Consider the following 21,515-nt stretch of genomic DNA (forward strand, 5'->3'; position numbering starts at 1 on the left):
AGTATCTTCATTAAAAACTTTACCAAATCAATTAAATAATTTAGAACAAAAGGTATCTGAAATGCGACAACAAGGTGCATCTAATTTACACGTACAAGATTATATAAGAAATTTGCCACCCCAAGAGCCTATTAATCCCTTACCTGGCAATATAAATCTCTCTTCGACTTCCAAACCTCCAGCTGAAGATACCAATCCTCCTCCTCCACTTGCCTCTAGAAATACCCCTTTGAATGTGGATCATATCCAACTTGCTTCACCCATTCGTATTAAAGACATAATCGATTCCATTCCTAAATATGACGGTCTTAAAATGTCCGTGTTCCAATTCTGTAAAACGTGCGAACGAGCGTTAAAATTAATCCCTTCATGGCAAGAAGAATATTTGTTACCATTAATAATAAACAAATTACAAGGATATGCTTACGCGGCAATAGAAGGAATAGAATATCATAATTTAACCGATCTGACTAATCGATTAAAGAAGGTTTTTGGTCCAAATAAATCGGTCGATCAATATCGCGGGGAACTTGCCAACGTTTATATGAAACCAAATGAAAATATTTTTGACTATATTGAAAGAGTTAAAGAATTAAGATCCGCGATTATAGACGGTGAAACCACCATTCATGGTAATATGAGTGAACAACTTCGCTATAACATTGAGACGAGAGCACTAGAAAGCTTTATTAACGGCCTTCCGCCTGATTTATTGATTCGTGTAAAGCTAGAGGGATATTACAGTCTGGAAGACGCAATTGTTGGAGCTATTCAATTAAGCAAAACCTTGGAAACCGAAAATCGTCGTAGGAAAATTGCTTTTCCCACACGACCTGTTCCTGCCCCTCGTGCAGACCTTACCTACAATCCTCGTATTCTTCAAAACCCCTCGCGTAATCCAACAGCTTCTCCCATTTTCGCCCCCAGAGTACACGACACGCGTAATAACGTCGCTCCTTTTATTAAACCATTAGTTCCTGGACAACCTGGTCCAAATTTTCCCACTGAAAAAATATGTCGTTACTGCAAAACTCCTGGACATTTGATTACAGAATGCCGGAAATTAGCTTATAGAAAATCATTCACTGGAGATATGAATCCCTCTAATCAATCTTCTAACAATCAGGGAAACGGTCAGAGCGCTCCGGTACAAGGAGGCGTTCGCCGGGACGCTGCTCAACAGGAACGCCCAAACCCCTCTCGAGTCGTGCGATTCGTAGATGCCGAAAACCAAAATCTAGAAACACAAAAATAAATAAACATCGGCTCATAGCAAGCACTTGTGCTCCTACTGTTACTTTATCTTCTCCTGATTTAAAAGACACATGCACCTTTATGATAGATTCCGGTTCCGATTTAAATTTAATTAAGAAACAATACGTCAATTCTAATATTCTTCCGGATAAAAGAAATATTCAATCATTGCAAGGAATAGCATCCGAACCTATTAATACTTTAGGTGCAATCTATATATCAGTATTAGGGAAACCAACTGAATTTCACATTGTTTCCGACGATATACTTTTCTCGCAACACGGTATTCTTGGTAATCCGTTTTTGAAAGATAGAAATGCAAATGTTGATTTTAAAACAAAACACTTACTATTTGAAAATACTTCGATTCCATTCGACGAAGTGGAATATGTTAACATTAAACCAAGAACAGTCACTCCTTTCTTCGTTAAAATCACGAATCCTGAAATAAAAACGGGATATCTTCCATCAATAACTTCCATCAAAGGAATATACCTTGGAGACGCGATAGTTTCTAATATTCATGGCAAAGCTTACTTGCCTCTTTTTAATACTTATGATGAAGAGTATAACATAGAAATACCTTCATTCACTCTGCAGGAATTTGACACCATTGATACCCAAGAGAATCTATATTCTTCTTGTGGTGCCGACGGAACCCGAGGGTTATCCAAGGCCACAGTTCGTTGTGTCTCTGATCCTGACTCTTCTTATCAACCCTCTTCTCCTTCCGAGGAAGAAGAAGATGATTTTTCTACGTCTCATAAAGGCTTCTGCAATGTCGTTGATTCCCGAGGGCATCATCGGATAAGCACGAGCCATTCTTCAACTCATAATCCGTCTCAGTTAGACGAGATCATTTTTGAAACACCGCCAGAGAGCGCGGAACTTACTCTAAAACTCCTAAGGTTGGAACATTTAAATATGGAAGAAAGGAATAATCTCCAAACACTGGTTTATAATAATCTAGATAGATTCCATTTGCCTAATGATAAATTGGGAACCACTCATGTAACCCATCATTCTATCTATACTACGGATGATTCCCCGATCCACACAAAGCAATATCGCTTTCCTCCTATGCATAAAGAGGAAATTGACAAACAAGTAACTAAATTACTAAGAGACGATATGATAGAATATTCTCTCTCACCTTATAATTCGCCAGTATGGATCGTCCCTAAGAAACCCGATTCTTCTGGAAATAAAAGATGGCGAATGGTCATCGATTATCGCGCTCTTAACGAGAAAACAATTGGAGACGCTTATCCCCTTCCCAACATAACTGATATACTTGATCAATTGGGAAGCGCTAAATATTTCTCAGTTCTTGACCTCGCTTCAGGATTCCATCAAATACCAATGGATCCGAATGACGCCCACAAAACTGCATTCTCCACTCCTTACGGACATTATCAATTCAAGAGAATGCCCTTTGGATTAAAAAATGCCCCTGCAACATTTCAAAGATTAATGGACAATGTACTATCTGGGTTACAAGGCAACGAGCTTTTCGTTTACATGGATGATATAGTTATATACGCTCGATCATTAAAAGAACACGAAGTGAAATTTAACAAATTAATGAAAAGATTACGTGAAGCTAATTTAAAATTACAACCCGACAAATGTGAATTTTTGCGACGAGAAGTAGCTTACCTCGGTCATATTATCGGATCCGATGGCGTACGACCAGACCCTACCAAAGTTACCGCTGTCCATGATTTTCCTCCTCCCAAAAATCCTAAAAACATAAAACAATTTCTAGGATTAGTTGGTTATTATCGACGATTTATTCCAAGTTTTTCAAAAATTGCTAAACCTCTAACTGATTTACTTAAGAAAAATAATTGTTTCAAATGGCAAAAGGATCAAGAATATGCGTTTAATAATCTTAAAGAACAACTATGTAACTGTCACGTCCAGCGCCTCCGCTTGACACCAGTCGCCGTCCGTTGACTCCATACGTCACCTGTTAAGTAGACATAGTAAGCGTTAAGCACCTATAAAATTCTTTTACTTTCCTTTTCTTTTTTATACATATATATATATATAGTTATTATCAAAAATAGATTAAGCCGATAAATACCTTTTATTATGTTTCCGGCTAAAACATCCTTTTCCTTTTTTTTTTTCTTTTTCTTCTTTTCTTTTTTTCCTGTTTTATCCCCATCACTGGTTCTCCCCTATCACCTACCTAAAAATGAAGGAAAATAATTAATTAATTGTCCAATGAAAATTCTCACCTATTTTCCGGCCACCCGGTATATCACCTTCTGGTCCGCCTCCTCAGCACCTGAAAAAGAGAAGAGAAACGACCCACCAAGTCGGTCGAACATCTTAATTTTATTATAATTACCCATTTAGTTTTGTCACTCTAGTTGCAGTATCTGAAAAATAAAAAGGAAACATAATATTAAGTATGCGTCAATAGAATAACGTAAATTAAGTAATAGCGATAATATAAACCAATGTTCACTCCACCTCGTCGTCATCACTCTTACTAAACACAAACATACACGTACACATCACCATAGACACACGCATCGAGAATTAACCACCACCCGGTATAACAAAAATATAAAGTAAATCTATATAACAAGCTAAAATCACTCAAGGAAAGAGATCGTAACTGCGAATGAGCGGAAATACAACTCCCGATACATGTTCACCTTAATAAATTGACACCCGGTATATAAACTAACATTGTCATATTATCCAAACATTAGTATAAAATAGTGTTTAACAACCGACCGATTCATTTGGTTAAATTCCATAAGCTTCATATAATAAACTCCGATCGGTACTTTCGGGACACCCTGTATATGAACTTTCATTAATTATTAAAACTGAGCAAGCCAAGTAACTCGTATGTGCAATTGCAACTTCCTATGCACAGTCTAAATCACTTTTCTCAATATATCAAAAGTTGTCGCAACATCGAAAAGCACCCAATTTTTAACGATTTAAACATCACATAAAAAACCCGCCCAGTGACCTTAATTAATTATTTCCTGGCGTCTTGACTCATAAGGAACCAAAAAAGGTAGCAACTTATAGGGCTACAGCCCCGCCATAAAAAGTTAAGCGCACATTGTTATAGACCCATTTTGCTTCAGGAACACCTCATATTTTCAACTTTAATAATTTATTTATTTTAATCCGCACCTCCAATATATAATTATGCCTTCACTATTAAATGCAGTTTTATATCCCAAAGCCGAATTAATACCACAATAACGTACATGTCTAACGATTCTGTCACCCAAATATAATAACTTGTCAATTTTACTCATATTCCACCGCAGCGCAGTGATTTCATTAAATCCAAATTTTAACAATAATAAAAGATTCGATCAAACCCATCTTCTGCATAATAATTCCTTACCATGAATCCAATTTGGTTTGCCAATAAAAATCCGGTCAGCTATCATTTATAATTATTTCATATATCAACCATGGAGATAACTTGGTGCATGCACATATACATATATATATATATATATATATGCGACTCGCTGCAGATATCATAATCCACAGATGTTTTAAAGGCAAATTATAATGACCTGACAAGAACTCCTCGAGGCTCAGACAATATTTAAGTAATCAATTAAAACCAATAATAATTAAAATGAACCACTCATAATACATATATATATATATATATATATATTATAGTGAAAACAATATAAATATCCCATAAAGAGTTTAAAACGAATAAAGCTCTGGAAGATAACTAAAGTTAAATAGTCACACTCAATATATACAATTACTTAATTAACTCTTACTTATACAAGGTGTCTGAAATAACTTGAACGTGATAATATTCTCAAAACTTCGTTATCATTTTATTGAGGATGAATGATAATTACAATATACATATGCATAATAAACAAAAGGACCATACCTATATATACGGTGGTACGATAATACACACATCATACACTACATAAACCAAGTATAAACGCATAATGAACACCCAGAAATAATTACATAGATACACGCTCCTTAACAAACACACCATAAAATTATATAACAATAGTCACTTAATATACCCGGTGATACAAAAATACGCGCGTTATAAACTTATCATCTACACAATGTTTAATCAGTATCTGACTATTATAGACATATTATCCACCCAGTAACACGCAAATACACACACTCTATAAATAATTTATATACATAGTGACCCATTAGTACGCACAAATAAAGCACTCTCAATAAACCTATTATAAACTTATTACAGGCATATTCGTATATTAACATACACATAATCAATGTATCATATACATGGTAACGCAATAGTTTCGGATCTTATAACTAATTCATACATATTCCAAGCGTATCACTTAAATTACACACTCAACCTCTCACAATATAAACTTGTCTTAAATTTATGCATTTATACACACTTACACACTCCTCATCCATCCATTGTAAATATATCACGGCATATTACATGTGCATTTATACCATTATTACATATATATAAATATATAAACCTTTACTACTAGTTATAATGATATACATACATACATATAGTTATATAATAGCGAGTTTAACGTCTGTAGACTAATTTAGATCTTGTAATCCACGAATAACATTATGCGACATCATAGATAATTGTTAATTAATAAGTTAATTAGCGTAATGCTCTTGTTACGTCCCGCCGCTGTCACCAGTTGTTACGTCCTCTGCGTTCGCGAGCGAGGTGCGGTTACGATGGTTGGTGTACGCGGATCGCGGTGGCCGAGCGGTAAACCTGTCACGATCAGCGTAGCGGTGCACCGGAAACTAGAGGTCGGGACGTAATAGATAATAGGGAGGATGTGAAGTGAGTAGACAATGAATGCAGATTGTTTACGTATACTGATTTTTATGTATTTATCATTATTTTATAATAAACATATATGTACAGTTATATTATATTTTTCAAGACGATTAGACAATTAAATCACGGACGGTTATCAGGAGGCGAATTGATAGGTGCTTCAGCGGACGACAGGATGCATACTCGCCCGAAGAAAGCCTGGGAGGAAATGATCCTCGGTTGCGTAATCCCGAAGTCTATCAACGGCAGGGGCACGGGCCACGGACGGTATTCGATAGGCGGTAAGGGCCTATGTGAGGAAGCGACGACCCCGCTACTGGATGCCGGTGGTGTGACGGCGTCGTGTAGCTGGTCAGGGGTTGATGACTCCGATGTATGGGTTCCCGGTGGAGGGTAAGTGAAATACCCGACGGATGCTGGGCTCTGACTACCTGGTGGCGACGCAGCTGTTCGGACCGTCAGGTAGGAGCCGCCTTGGTATAGTGACCGGATGAGGCGCTTCAATTGGTGAGCACGCCCTGCTCGACGTGACCGACCCATGACGCAGCTAAGAAGGTAAGCGAAATCATAATCGACGCCATAGTTGAATACGCGGAGGGGTATAGACTGGGGTTAGTAATAGTAACGCGAGTGATGAAAAGGAAAAAAAAAAAACATACGCGTTAAAGTAAATTGGTAAACGAGTTGACTTGACCTTATCTGACGGGTTGCGGGGACAGGGTGAGCCTTAATGAGTTTACTTTAATTTAATATTTATTCTATATTTTAGATCAAGAAGAGCGATCGGAGGAATTGTGAGAGACGCCCTGACAGAGGCGCGGTTCGTGGACTGAGAGGAGGCAGATCGCCCTGACAGAGGCGCGCTGCACGCTAGGAGGCGGAATGCCCTGAAAGAGGCGCTCCTCGGAGAAGAGAGTCGTTCGCCCTGAGAGAGGCGTGCGACCTAGAGAGGGGTAGTCCGGCTCTGAAGGAGGCGCACTACGAAGGATGAAGGCAGAGCCGCCCTGAATGAGGCGCACTGCTAGAAGGGACGTAGAATCGCCCTGAAAGAGGCACACTACGTAGGAAGGATGTAGGTCGCCCTGGAGGAGGCGCCCTACGGTGTAGGTAAGAATGGTTATCGCTCTCTGTCTAATGACATTCCCTATGAAGACGTCCGAATAAAATATTAATCTCTTCGATTATAAGTTACAGATATCTGAGGCTCTGGGTATGTCAAGGCGGACGTCGCGGACCTTGCCACTGGTGAGCGGATAAGGGAAAAGAAAAGAAAAAAAAAGAAAGAAAGAAAAGAGAAAAAAAAAAATATATATAGGAAGAAGCTATAGGGAATACAAGAACGCCCTGGAGGAGGCGCGCGTCGCCGCAGGATGAAAGAGAGAGCCCGAAGTAGGCTTGAAGGAAGGATGACCTCGTCAGATAAGTAGCACTAATTTGCCCGATAATTTCAATATTAAAATTAGAATAGAAAGCTTGTCTTTATATTTACAGGTATAGACGCGAGAGGTTAACGGCGAGAAGAATTGACACCGAAAAGATGACCGACGCCCGGAATGGACAGGGGCCGCGAACTGACACAAGTATGTATATTTCGAGTAATTACACGTAAACAATATGATTAATGATTACACGAATATATCTTAATAATTACGACAACGTACTCACTTCACTAAATTGTTATGTGTTACAGGAACCACTGGGAAGCACACTGTAACGCGGGTGTACACAAGAATGTGGATCTACAATATTAGTATTACAACATTAGTTAATAGAACTTTCCTTCGACTATGATTTCACGCACAGACTAGTTTCGGACGCGTAAACGATATTATAGATAGGCGGCATTAACAATTGCATGGAGAGGAAAAGATAATACGCTTATATTGTTGATAGAAGTAATTCACTGCAAACGAAAATTTAGATAAAATATCCTTAAAAGTGATAGATAGAATTCGATATGTATTGTGAGCGCCGTGGAAATCGATAAAGAGAAAGGAAATATAATAGTAACAGTGGATACAAATAATCAAGAATAGATTTATACGACAGTAAACGTAAGAACTGAAGGCTAATTAATAGTATTCGCGATATGCTAGTCTCGAAGTCTCTCTGAATTAATGATTTTGTGTGAATAATACCGTAATGAACTAGAAACCACTGATTCGAAGATATAATATTAATTACACTGCGCGAAAACTTGCGAGAGCGTATGTATGATTGAATGTTATAAGGATAACCGATTATTAAATCGTATAAATGACTGTCTGTACGTACAATGAATTTACTGGGTACTGTATGAATCGAGTATTGACTGCTGATCGAATACTGATTATGCGAAAACTGAATGGTCGGAACGAACCGTACAACAGATTTTACTGTCGGGCGAAAGCCGAATACTAAATATGATCTGAACTGTCTAATGATCTGAACTGTCTAGGCGAGAACTGAATACTCTGATTTTTGAGCACACGGTGCTCCCGTTTATATACCCGTGGTCGCTGAGGGCTCCCACCTTCTGAATTATAGCGCGCGCAACGTGGTCCGATCCTGGTCATGCTTGTTTGTCACGGGTATCACGCGCCGGGCAATAGTAAGCTATCACGGTGTTTGTCCGAAATTTTCACGTGATCCGGCGGTTCCTGAATGTTCTAGAACCTTCGGGACTAGCATTATAATGTAATATCTATATCGTTATTTCTAGATATATCGCAATTATTACTAGCGTTACGATAACTTATCTGATTAATTACTTATCGCCGCATTGTATTATAGCGTTGTACTTAAATAATTGTAGAGATATGAGAGCATTACGCTAATTAACTTATTAATTAACAATTATCTATGATGTCGCATAATGTTATTCGTGGATTACAAGATCTAAATTAGTCTACAGACGTTAAACTCGCTATTATATAACTATATGTATGTATGTATATCATTATAACTAGTAGTAAAGGTTTATATATTTATATATATGTAATAATGGTATAAATGCACATGTAATATGCCGTGATATATTTACAATGGATGGATGAGGAGTGTGTAAGTGTGTATAAATGCATAAATTTAAGACAAGTTTATATTGTGAGAGGTTGAGTGTGTAATTTAAGTGATACGCTTGGAATATGTATGAATTAGTTATAAGATCCGAAACTATTGCGTTACCATGTATATGATACATTGATTATGTGTATGTTAATATATGAATATGCCTGTAATAAGTTTATAATAGGTTTATTGAGAGTGCTTTATTTGTGCGTACTAATGGGTCACTATGTATATAAATTATTTATAGAGTGTGTGTATTTGCGTGTTACTGGGTGGATAATATGTCTATAATAGTCAGATACTGATTAAACATTGTGTAGATGATAAGTTTATAACGCGCGTATTTTTGTATCACCGGGTATATTAAGTGACTATTGTTATATAATTTTATGGTGTGTTTGTTAAGGAGCGTGTATCTATGTAATTATTTCTGGGTGTTCATTATGCGTTTATACTTGGTTTATGTAGTGTATGATGTGTGTATTATCGTACCACCGTATATATAGGTATGGTCCTTTTGTTTATTATGCATATGTATATTGTAATTATCATTCATCCTCAATAAAATGATAACGAAGTTTTGAGAATATTATCACGTTCAAGTTATTTCAGACACCTTGTATAAGTAAGAGTTAATTAAGTAATTGTATATATTGAGTGTGACTATTTAACTTTAGTTATCTTCCAGAGCTTTATTCGTTTTAAACTCTTTATGGGATATTTATATTGTTTTCACTATAATATATATATATATATATATATATATGTATTATGAGTGGTTCATTTTAATTATTATTGGTTTTAATTGATTACTTAAATATTGTCTGAGCCTCGAGGAGTTCTTGTCAGGTCATTATAATTTGCCTTTAAAACATCTGTGGATTATGATATCTGCAGCGAGTCGCATATATATATATATATATATGTATATGTGCATGCACCAAGTTATCTCCATGGTTGATATATGAAATAATTATAAATGATAGCTGACCGGATTTTTATTGGCAAACCAAATTGGATTCATGGTAAGGAATTATTATGCAGAAGATGGGTTTGATCGAATCTTTTATTATTGTTAAAATTTGGATTTAATGAAATCACTGCGCTGCGGTGGAATATGAGTAAAATTGACAAGTTATTATATTTGGGTGACAGAATCGTTAGACATGTACGTTATTGTGGTATTAATTCGGCTTTGGGATATAAAACTGCATTTAATAGTGAAGGCATAATTATATATTGGAGGTGCGGATTAAAATAAATAAATTATTAAAGTTGAAAATATGAGGTGTTCCTGAAGCAAAATGGGTCTATAACAATGTGCGCTTAACTTTTTATGGCGGGGCTGTAGCCCTATAAGTTGCTACCTTTTTTGGTTCCTTATGAGTCAAGGCGCCAGGAAATAATTAATTAAGGTCACTGGGCGGGTTTTTTATGTGATGTTTAAATCGTTAAAAATTGGGTGCTTTTCGATGTTGCGACAACTTTTGATATATTGAGAAAAGTGATTTAGACTGTGCATAGGAAGTTGCAATTGCACATACGAGTTACTTGGCTTGCTCAGTTTTAATAATTAATGAAAGTTCATATACAGGGTGTCCCGAAAGTACCGATCGGAGTTTATTATATGAAGCTTATGGAATTTAACCAAATGAATCGGTCGGTTGTTAAACACTATTTTATACTAATGTTTGGATAATATGACAATGTTAGTTTATATACCGGGTGTCAATTTATTAAGGTGAACATGTATCGGGAGTTGTATTTCCGCTCATTCGCAGTTACGATCTCTTTCCTTGAGTGATTTTAGCTTGTTATATAGATTTACTTTATATTTTTGTTATACCGGGTGGTGGTTAATTCTCGATGCGTGTGTCTATGGTGATGTGTACGTGTATGTTTGTGTTTAGTAAGAGTGATGACGACGAGGTGGAGTGAACATTGGTTTATATTATCGCTATTACTTAATTTACGTTATTCTATTGACGCATACTTAATATTATGTTTCCTTTTTATTTTTCAGATACTGCAACTAGAGTGACAAAACTAAATGGGTAATTATAATAAAATTAAGATGTTCGACCGACTTGGTGGGTCGTTTCTCTTCTCTTTTTCAGGTGCTGAGGAGGCGGACCAGAAGGTGATATACCGGGTGGCCGGAAAATAGGTGAGAATTTTCATTGGACAATTAATTAATTATTTTCCTTCATTTTTAGGTAGGTGATAGGGGAGAACCAGTGATGGGGATAAAACAGGAAAAAAAAAGGAAGAAAAAGAAAAAAAAAAGGAAAAGGATGTTTTAGCCGGAAACATAATAAAAGGTATTTATCGGCTTAATCTATTTTTGATAATAACTATATATATATATATGTATATATAAAAAGAAAAGGAAAGTAAAAGAATTTTATAGGTGCTTAACGCTTACTATGTCTACTTAACAGGTGACGTATGGAGTCAACGGACGGCGACTGGTGTCAAGCGGAGGCGCTGGACGTGACACCCCCCTCCTTAAAAGTGGAGCAGCGTGAAATGATGCGACGGTGAGCTCGTTGAACTCGGCTTACGGTGCGGTTGATAGACGGTTGATCTTTCGTTCCAAGTGCAAGTAGGCTTCTCGCAGGTTGGCGATCTCTGAAGATATGGCGGGAGTCCTCTCCTTGGAAGAGTGGTGAATCGTCATCGTATCCGTGGATTCATGAGAGATGTCCTTCTGGATTCGGTGATCTATCATTGGGCGCGATAATGGAGAATTGCTGAGTGTCTTGGCAGGTGTTTCCTGTTTGGTTGGTTTTTGAGAGTTGGCACTATCATCAGTCATTAACATATCATCATTTGTTAATATGTTTTTATTTTTCAGGCTCGAGTTTCGATAGCTTAACTTTCTTGCTAGGCTTTTCAAGATGATAAATAAGGTGAGTATTATAATTCCACCAATAACTGTTGTTGTTACCGAGACCTCCACGATGTATACAGGGCTCGAGTGGTCTGGTCGTCCTGGAGAGTCGTCTGTGCTTGGATTCTGTACGTCCGAGTGCTCGTGAATCTCGTTTAACTCGTCGATATGTTGACCCCATGGTAGCGTTCTTGATTGGAGGCCTTGAGGATCGATAGCAGACACTTTCAACTCTGGAGTGAATACGTACCATTTGTTTCTCATTTTGTACATTGCCGTAGCAAGCGGATCGCATTCAATTTCTGTGCCTTCGCCAGATATAACGCGTGTTCTTGGCTTTAGGTACATGGGCTTCCCGTCTATTATTACTGGGAGCTCCTGGAAACAGCTTTCCGTGGCCCTGATCCGTGCAGGTACAGGAGTACATCGAAATACTTGTACAGCTTCCCCTCGTACGCGCGCTGAGTATCCTGGTGTTTTTGTGACGGCGTACGCAAATGATGGAGGGTCTTGGTGAGCCATGGCGGTCAAGGCGTGTAATTTTGTTACTTCCGTGAGGCATTTCCTCATGACAAGGTCTTCGTAGGTATTTTCTACGCTCAGGTCTGTCTTTGTGTTACTCTTGTACGAAAAGTACGAGTGGTGAGATCGGTGCACCTTATTTACGGATGGTTGATTCTTTACGTAAGAGTCGTGGATTTCCCGTATTACTAGTCGGGGGTTTTCGGTCTGTATCACAGTGGCGTTGCAGACGTCGTGACGCGCTCGAGCAAACGCGAGCAGGTTGGTGTTTTCTACCGTTAAGGCGTATGCCGTGGGACGTCCCGTAATTTGTAGTCTTTTGGCAATTCCTCTATACAAGACGGTATGCCGTAGTTGAGTGCATCCTCCGTGAACAAAGGGGGACCAGAAATTATGAAAGCCCTCTTCGTCGGTGCATTCAAGGTCGATGTATGTGCAACTAGCACCACTAGGTAAGAATATCTTGGTTTCCATCGTGTCGATCTTGACAATGGTCCGTTTGAACGTTATGTGCAAGTACACGTTTATGACGCGTTTTGTTTTCAGGTCGTCTGATGGCAGGTTGTGGGCGCTGACGGTTTCGGTCGGCGGAATAGTGCGGCTATTCACGCGGTTGGCGGAAAGGCCGTCAAGGGTCTGGTTCCCGAATTGCAGTTTCCCTTGTGCGTGTATGTGCATGCATACAGGAGCAGATACAGATAAGTAATGTCGTTTATTGCTGGTAGGTGTTGTAGATTCCCTCGTGGTGTGGTCCGTGTGGCTGATCACGTAGTCTATCTCTATGCGGCAGCTTAGTACGTCCGCTGTGGTGAGTCTGGGCTTCGCGAGGATCTCCACGCTCACATCTCGGGTGATTGGAAGCTTCCCGTGTAATCGACAGGCGTTGTTATCGAGCAGCGAGATTGTGGTCCCGTTGTCGCACGGCGTGTTGCAGTCGTAGCCTACGAGGGCGTTGCAGTCCTGGGTTGCCAGATACGCTAGGAAGACGATCAGTGAGGCCATTGTGAACTCTATGTTGATTCTGCTTAAGAGAAAAATGTAGAACAGTACGTTCCGGTCTGAACCAGAAAATGGAGAAGATAACTGAGTAATCCAATCTGAAACAGAAGAAAGGTAGTCATCCTGGTTCGCCGTAGTGGGCTTTCCGTAGTCTATTGACGTGCACTATTCGCGTTGATTTATTAATTTGAATTCGCACGTTTTCGTGGTCGAGGATTTCGATAATGCGGTACGGGCCGTGATATTCTTTTCCGAATTTATCTGTTTTACTCTCGTTTAATAGAAAGACGTTATCGTTTGCGTTGAAAGTCGTCGGGTTTACGCGTTTGTCGTAGTAATTTTTGGAGCGCTCTTTAGCCCTAATGAGATTAGCTCTAGCGACTTCCTGTATATCACAGATTTTTTCGAACAGGTTTGTTAAGTAGGAGTGATATGTTTCAGGATCTTCTTCGGGGTTGTGTCCCGATGGAACTCTGGCGACACGTCCGAAGATCAATTCGTGAGGTGTGTACCCGGTACCTTCGTGTACTGAGGTATTATACGAAAAACTGGCACGCTCAATGAGGTCGTCCCATGCTTCTTCCTTATTGACGAAGCACTTCAGGTATTCCATTAGAACGAGGTGCGACCTTTCGAGTGACCCATTAGATTGTGGATGGTGAGCAGTCGTTCGGAAGTGTTGGATACGGAACTTTTTGGTTACGCTTTTCATGAGTACACCGGTAAAGTTCGTCCCTTGGTCGGTGAGTATGCTTCGGGGGCATCCAAAACGACAGATAAAATAGTGGATAAAGGCGTTCGCCGTGGTTTCGCCTCTAGCGTCTGGTAGTGGTGCGTATACTGAGTATTTTGTGAGGAGATCTTGCATCGTTAGAACGTATGAGTTGCCGCTAGGAGTGGTTCTGAGTGGTCCTACTATGTCGAGAGCCACTTTGTCGAAGGCGCGTCCAGGTGTGTCGGTCAATATCATTGGTTGTCGAGTCTTCCTTCTGACTAGTTTCATAGATTGACACGTTCGACAATTCCTGATGTAGTTTAATATATCGCCTTTCATTTTGTTCCATGTAAACCTTTGTTTAATTCGCTGGTACGTCTTCGTGACGCCCTTGTGTCCACCGACGGCAGATTCGTGATTTTCGCGGATTATCGCTGTACGGTCCTCTACCGGAGGGGTGACGGTTGGTCCATGACATATGCTGATGGTGACGGGCCTTTCGGAGAGTATCGCTTGCAGTGTCTGTAAGACTCGATCCCATGGTATCGTGTCGAGGCTGGGTGTCTCTCGTATGCTAACAGTATGTAGTTGTAATTCCGTCATCACGTCGAGGGTTGATCTGAAACATTCCTTTAAGATTTCTTCGTCCAATAATGTTGTTCTTTTCTCTTTTGCAGGTAGTATTATAATGTGTCGTCCCGCGTCTATGGACGGATAGACTCGCGCTCTTCCGAGCATTAGGTCGTCTAGCGGAGGTAGGTATCCATCTTGCTGTAATTCCAGAGCTCCTTTATCGAAGGGGTGTTTATCAACGGTGACCAGTATGATTGTGTTATCGTTGCAATTCAGTAATGGTATGTTGCGTTTCTTAATACGGCATCTTGTGCTATGGGTGGTTATTAATTTGGTCTCATTTGCAGAGTTTCTTCTTCGGGAAGGATTTCCAAGGTGTCGAGTTCCTTATCGCTGTTGTCGTCAACAGTGGTTTCGTCCGGCGGTTCTGTCACGGGGTCGGGTGGAGGTTCTGGGGGTATAGAAGGTAAGTGTGATATTGTTTTTCCTCGTGACTGAAATTGCGCTACGTTATCGACGCGTTCATTGTTCGTCTGTTCGTCAAGGAGGTCCAAGAGTCCTTTCGTAATTAACGGTGGTGATTGTTGGTTATTCGTGAAACGTGGGGAAGGTGAAGGATGGGAAGATGTGGGGGGAGGTGGACCGGATGATAGAGGTTTACTGTCGAATATTTCCTCAGAAGAGTCGGAAGCTACAACATACGGCCGTGAGGTGATTATTTCACTCTCGACCGTAGGCCTTCTGGTAGGTACTTTCCGACGCCTTTCATCATCAGAACTGTCATCGTCAGTGCTTGTAATTAGGTCTCGTACTTTCTGAGGGAGACGTATGCGTTTTTTTTCGATCGGGAGAATGGAAACAGTAGCGGTTATAGGATTTCTGGACAGGGCATCGGCATTTTTGTTCGTGACACCTGTCTTGTATGCGACTGTATATTCGTATTCTTCGAGTTTCAGGCGCCATCGCATAAGGCGAGAGGTCGGGTCCTTCACTCGGTTTAACCAGGCGAGCGGTTGGTGATCCGTCACGAGCGTAAACTTGCGCCCGTAGAGGTAAGGTCTGAAGTGTCCGACGCAATAAATTATGGCTAGCAGCTCTTTCTCTGTTGTCGAGTAGTTCCTTTCGGCTGAATTGAGTACTCTGGACGTATACGCGATTGGCAAGTCTTGGCCGATTGTTCCTTGGCTTAGGACTCCAGCGATAGCGTAGTCAGATGCGTCCGTAGTGAGCAGGAATTCTCGCGTGAAATCCGGGAATTGCAGTACCGGTTCTTCGCAGAGTCGTCTTCGAAGAGTCTCAAAAGCGTGTTGTGTATTTTCGTTCCATGAGAAGGTACTGTTTTTCTTCAGGAGGTCCGACATTGGTTTAGCTATTCCTGAAAAATCGGGGATGAAGCGGCGGTAGTAGCCTGATAAGCCTAGAAATTGTCGTACGTTTTTCAGACTCCTTGGAACTGGAAAGTCTTTAACAGCTGAGACTTTCTGGGGGTCAGGGCGTACGCCAGTATCTGTAATTACGTGCCCGAGATAGACGACTTCATGTCGCAAAAACTCACATTTATCTGGTTGTAAAGTGAGATTGGCGGTTTTTAAACGTTTCATTAATTTATCCATTTTAATGTCATGTTCCCGTAACGAGCTTGCGTATATCACTATGTCGTCCATGTACACCAAAAGTTCTATACCTTGCAGTCCGGTCAATATTTGGTCCATTAATCGTTGGAAAGTGGCCGGTGCGTTTCTGAGTCCGAATGGCATCCTGGAGAATTGGTAATGGCCATGTGGTGTAGAGAAAGCTGTTTTGTGCGCATCCTTGGGATCTATTGGGATTTGATGGAACCCACTGGCGAGGTCGAGGACGGAGAAATATTTTGCACTGCCCAACTGGTCGAGGATATCGCTGATATTTGGCAGAGGGTAGGCGTCTCCTAGCGTTTTTTCGTTGAGCCTTCTGTAATCGATGACCATTCGCCATCTCTTGTTTCCAGTTGAGTCCGGTTTCTTCGGAACGATCCAGACGGGGGAACTGTACGGTGAAGTGGATGGTGTCACTATATTTTTCTGAAGGAGCTCGTTGACCTGTTTATTTATTTCTTCTCGATGTATTGGCGGAAATCTATACTGCTTCGTGTGTATAGGTATCTCGTCCGAAGTGATTATTTTATGGGTGATTGTTGAAGTTTGGTCCAGATATTCTCCTGGTACGTAGAATCTGTCATTGTGTCGTTTTATTAGTTCAAAAATATTCTCTTTTTCTAGGTCGTTAAGATGATCGAGGCGCAAGAGTCGTATTATTTGAGTAATTCTGTCCGGTGTAGAGTCTTCCTTATGATTGTGTTCGCGCTGGGTGAGTATCTCGGGTGAGTTCCTTAAGTTTTTCCAATGTATCTTCTCGTTTACCATATTAACTATTTGCATTTTGTGTATGTCGTTGTATTTCGCAAGATTAGATGCACGCTGATCGATGAGAGTGAAATGATGTATATTATTATTTGTTTCAGGTTGCTTATTTGTAGCTACGCACAAAGGGGGTGAGTCATCCGCTTTTGCGGGGCTTAGAGGAAAGTAAGGAAGAGCAATTATAGAAGATTGACCGCCTGGGCCGAGACCAGAGGAAGGGGTTCGCACCGACGCGAGAGCGGCATCGTCGTTCGCCGGCGGAGATAAGGATCCCCTTTCTGTGTAAGTAATGTGAGAATGATTTGTGATAATAGTATTAGAATCAAGGGACGTGTGCGTAGAAACGATTGTAGCTTGAAGTGTTGCATTTTTTGTAGGAAGGGATGGGGGATAATCGGGAGAGGTATTGGGATGTCGACCTAGGTCGACGCCGCACCTTGCGACAAGGGGAAGGCAGTGCTCCTGCCCGTAGAGATGATAGTCGGGATCGACGTTTTGTGTTGGTGTATTAAGAAGAGGAAGAGAGGGGGTAAATGTATTTTGGTTTTGTAGCGTATTTTGTTTGTTAAATGATGAGTTTGATTGTTTGTTGTTTTCAATGTGTATCTTGGTCTTTGTGTTATTGTGTAGTTTGTTTGGTTGTTTATTTTTGCATGTAGTAAAATTATCTTGACTCGTTGCAGGTGCAGTGCGTGCTTCTTGGGTGCGAAGGCTTTTGCTCGCTTGAATTTTGACGGGACTATTGCCCGATGGGCTAGAGGGTTGCCTCAGAGGCTCCCTGGAAGGGGGGTCCTGTGATATTTTTGTTACTTCTGTTAGCGTAACGGTAGGTATTATAATTTCTACTTCTTCGTCTAATGTATTCGTGATGCCGATATATGCCTTGTCGTTGATACACGTGACAAGTGCATCTCCGGCGAAGACCGCGTCGCGGGCGCGTATCGGGGCGAGATAACCCGTTTTAATTTCCGGATTAGCTATGCGGACCGTGATTCCCAGCTTCATACGTGAGGGTATGACAATGGACTCCTTGTCCTTGAATGGAAACGCGCAGTCGCGCCACGTGATTAACTTATTACCGTAATTAATGCACGCGTTATGTTCAGTGAAGAACGACGAACCTAATATGCCCTGTGTGATTATAGGGAATTCGTCGGCTACCACGTGGAAAACTACTGGGGTTTCCGAAACGTATGCTATGGCGGATCCCAGAGTGGTGACAACATTTTCGGTGATACCCGTTAATTGGATAGTCTCCTTGTTGTTGATTTGAATATCGGATTTAATGCAACCTTTCTTTATTATATTAGGCTGTGCTCCTGTATCGAGCATGAAGGCTGTTGGTCCTCGGAAAGACGGTGATGCGAGCTCGACGGCCGGTACGTTTCCGTCGTCTCCTCGGAGGACGTGAAGGGATCTGGTTTCCCTTCCATGCAGAGGGTGGAGCGGATTTGGAAAGGGCCTCGGGACGCTCCGTTGACCGAGACCTCTGTTCGGTTTCCCGAATTTCGCGGAGGTGGATTATTCATATTACTATTAGCGTGCGTATTATGAGAGTTATTGGAATAATTATTATTATTATTGTTATTGTACTTTTCGCGATACTGTCGTTTACGGCACTCGTGTATGAGGTGTCCGATCTTTTGGCAGTACCCGCAAATTTTTCGTTCGTGTGCATTCCCGGGACCGGGCGGCGTATTCGCTACCGCAGTCTGATCGCGTTGGAGAATTTGCGTCACGGGGGCCGGTGCAGCGTTACTATTGTGATTATTGTTACCGTTCGCGTTTCGAGTGCTCTTGTATCTTATCTCCTCTCTTTCTAGGCGTTTATTAATTGTGACCACTTTAGAGCAGGCGTCGGGGAGGCTACTATATCCTTCAGCGCGAAGTTCTATTCTATATTCGCGTGGAAGTCCTTCGTAAAACGCTTCTAACGCGAAACCTTCTATTCCGGCAATCTCATTTTCGGATAACGGTCTACCGAGTTGGACTTGATCTCCTTCAATTATGGCCGTTTTCAGATCCTTAACACGCCCGATGTAGTCAAGTATGTGCTCGTTCGGCTTTTTGTATGCCATGCTTAATTGTCCGCGATAATAGTTCGAGCTTCTAGCGGGACCGAAAGTTCGCCTGAGGCAGTCGAGAAATTTTTCCACGGTCGGGTGGATTTCATCCTCTACGGCTAAATATGCGTGGTGCGTTAATTTATTTCGTAGCATACGGACAAATAATGCTTCGTCTACCAACGGTACCGATTCTTTTGCCCTTTTGCATGCCCTAGCGAATTGTAGCACGGGGATGTTATGCCCGTCGTATTTCGGCACCAGTTCGAGAGCGTCGCGCAGATATGATTTCGGATATCCCATAGGATAATGAGAACCGTCGATTCCGGCGGCTGAGGTCGTGGGCTTGATATCGTTATACGAGGCGTTCGACATGTTAAACGATGGAGGCGCGTTATTTGTTACGTCCGCTGGGCTCGAGGCCTGCAAACCGGGTAGATTTTTAGCGAACGCGCGCATCATGTTTTCCAACATTTCAGTTCGGATTTTTAATTCTCTTTCTTTTTCGCGTAGATCTCTAAAAGCTTCCTCATGGTTTTCGCGTTCTATGTTCCCCGAGAGATCATCGGATTGAGCCATATTTAAAGGTAAGTATTTATTATCGATGGTATAGCAGGACTCGCGGTTGCGAACGATTGTGCGTATATAATTTCTTTTTGTTGCGGGTATGCGAAAGCGGAATCGCGTACAATCACCAGTTATCACGATTATGAACAGGTAATTATCACCTAAGAGGTTAGTGGTTAAATTAGTTTGGATACATATAACATGGATACATATATTTTACGAAGAATTTTGAAGTAGTATTAAGGTATAAGGATTGATGGACAACGACCGATTTATTTATTTATTGAGGTTTGAAAAGACTTTAATTGTAACTTTACTTTTAATTTCCTTCGAGACTAGTAAAAGAAATAATTCGCGATGATGATTTTAAGAAAGAAAGATTTTCTTGAGAAAATGTACTCGTTTTCGATAACGAAGAATAGTAACTTTTATTTTTGCACTGATTTTTAGCGGTAATATCCCACCGCTGTCACCAGTTGTTACGTCCCGCCGCTGTCACCAGTTGTTACGTCCTCTGCGTTCGCGAGCGAGGTGCGGTTACGATGGTTGGTGTACGCGGATCGCGGTGGCCGAGCGGTAAACCTGTCACGATCAGCGTAGCGGTGCACCGGAAACTAGAGGTCGGGACGTAATAGATAATAGGGAGGATGTGAAGTGAGTAGACAATGAATGCAGATTGTTTACGTATACTGATTTTTATGTATTTATCATTATTTTATAATAAACATATATGTACAGTTATATTATATTTTTCAAGACGATTAGACAATTAAATCACGGACGGTTATCAGGAGGCGAATTGATAGGTGCTTCAGCGGACGACAGGATGCATACTCGCCCGAAGAAAGCCTGGGAGGAAATGATCCTCGGTTGCGTAATCCCGAAGTCTATCAACGGCAGGGGCACGGGCCACGGACGGTATTCGATAGGCGGTAAGGGCCTATGTGAGGAAGCGACGACCCCGCTACTGGATGCCGGTGGTGTGACGGCGTCGTGTAGCTGGTCAGGGGTTGATGACTCCGATGTATGGGTTCCCGGTGGAGGGTAAGTGAAATACCCGACGGATGCTGGGCTCTGACTACCTGGTGGCGACGCAGCTGTTCGGACCGTCAGGTAGGAGCCGCCTTGGTATAGTGACCGGATGAGGCGCTTCAATTGGTGAGCACGCCCTGCTCGACGTGACCGACCCATGACGCAGCTAAGAAGGTAAGCGAAATCATAATCGACGCCATAGTTGAATACGCGGAGGGGTATAGACTGGGGTTAGTAATAGTAACGCGAGTGATGAAAAGGAAAAAAAAAAACATACGCGTTAAAGTAAATTGGTAAACGAGTTGACTTGACCTTATCTGACGGGTTGCGGGGACAGGGTGAGCCTTAATGAGTTTACTTTAATTTAATATTTATTCTATATTTTAGATCAAGAAGAGCGATCGGAGGAATTGTGAGAGACGCCCTGACAGAGGCGCGGTTCGTGGACTGAGAGGAGGCAGATCGCCCTGACAGAGGCGCGCTGCACGCTAGGAGGCGGAATGCCCTGAAAGAGGCGCTCCTCGGAGAAGAGAGTCGTTCGCCCTGAGAGAGGCGTGCGACCTAGAGAGGGGTAGTCCGGCTCTGAAGGAGGCGCACTACGAAGGATGAAGGCAGA

At 41.3% G+C, this 21,515-nt stretch overlaps 1 long non-coding RNA gene across 1 annotated transcript; it reads right to left on the reverse strand.

Annotated features, from left to right (window-relative positions):
- Window positions 1–201: 201 nt before the first annotated feature.
- LOC140675733 (uncharacterized) lies at window positions 202–2,124 on the reverse strand. Its single transcript, XR_012048445.1, has 5 exons — window positions 1,838–2,124; window positions 1,604–1,696; window positions 1,087–1,237; window positions 862–1,004; window positions 202–330 (listed from the first exon to the last, which is right to left on the reverse strand). It is a non-coding gene; the product is annotated as an uncharacterized lncRNA (long non-coding RNA).
- Between the last annotated feature and the right edge of the window lie 19,391 nt (window positions 2,125–21,515).

The sequence above is a fragment of the Anoplolepis gracilipes genome, unplaced genomic scaffold (genome assembly GCF_047496725.1).
Source record: "Anoplolepis gracilipes unplaced genomic scaffold, ASM4749672v1 Contig18, whole genome shotgun sequence".
Lineage (NCBI taxonomy): Eukaryota > Metazoa > Arthropoda > Insecta > Hymenoptera > Formicidae > Anoplolepis > Anoplolepis gracilipes.